This window comes from Teleopsis dalmanni, chromosome 2 (genome assembly GCF_002237135.1).
Source record: "Teleopsis dalmanni isolate 2A chromosome 2, ASM223713v2, whole genome shotgun sequence".
NCBI lineage: Eukaryota > Metazoa > Arthropoda > Insecta > Diptera > Diopsidae > Teleopsis > Teleopsis dalmanni.
Genome location: NC_051847.1, coordinates 237692665 through 237693874, shown reverse-complemented (window position 1 = coordinate 237693874; position 1210 = coordinate 237692665).

The following is a 1210-nucleotide window of genomic DNA, read 5'->3' as shown; positions in this document are numbered from 1 at the left end:
ATGTTTAAAATAAATCGGTTTAGCGAACACTCAAAATGTAAGGACGTTAAGTGCAAAAGTTAAGGCAATCGTCGATATGTTAAGGACTTCGGAGTTGCCAATAAAAACTCAATTAATTGAAATTATTAAAAGCTACTTAAAGTTTAATGAATTTTGCTCATATTCTCCTACATAAATTATAATTATAATAATCATAAGAATAATTATTAATAGCAATATTAATAATTATAACAAATAATAGTAATAACAAAAATAATAATAATAATATAAATAATTATAAATAAAATTAAAAAGTAAAACTTATTAAGCAATTTTGTATATTATTTTATTTTTTTTTTATTTAGAATGATAAAATTAATCTTCTATTTTTTTTATTTACAATTTTGAAAGACTCAAACGATTTCTCCTATTTAGTTCATAGTTGGTAGCAGTGGTAGATGGGCATATATTCGTCTGCAGCCCTTAAGTAATGATTTTTTAGGGTTATAGTACCATAGTCCTAACAGTAAATCTTAAGAGGTGAGAAGCTAAGCTAGGAGGTCCATTCCGAGGAATTTAGATATTTTAGCAGATCTGTCATCATTACCGATAAACTGTCACAAAAGTATTTCCGAAAAAATTGTTTCTTCTAAAAACCAAATCTAGAGAGTAACACGAAAAACGCTTAATTAGTTCCTTATCAATATGCTTCCACAACTTTTACAGTAAGTATTAAAAGGAATGGAGGTTTCTATACACCAGCGACCAAAGAGAACTGCTGTAACCCTTGCAGGTAATAGAACAATAAATAAAAATCTAAAATAATATATGTAAACATGCTTCATGTTTATCATAGTACGTACTTTGACTACATCTATGTAAATCGTGTATACTAGCTTATACTTGGAAAGAATAAACTTTCCAAGAAAGTTTCTTATACTTGGAAAGAATATTTTTGGAAACTGTATGTATTACCTAAGTACTTCCTATAAAACTTTAACAAAATACAATAATTTGTAAGTAATGCAAATACATATGAGTAATTCGATTAATGTTTCTATAATATACGTTTAGCTACAAGCGAAACATTTTGTTTTAAAGGTCATAGTTATGATGGAAGTGATGTAAGTACCAATCATGCAGAGGGAGCATGGCATATCATCAGAAGGAAAACCATTATTATGAACTATAAGCTGGTATAACTTGATTCGGATTATTTCGAGCAGTGATT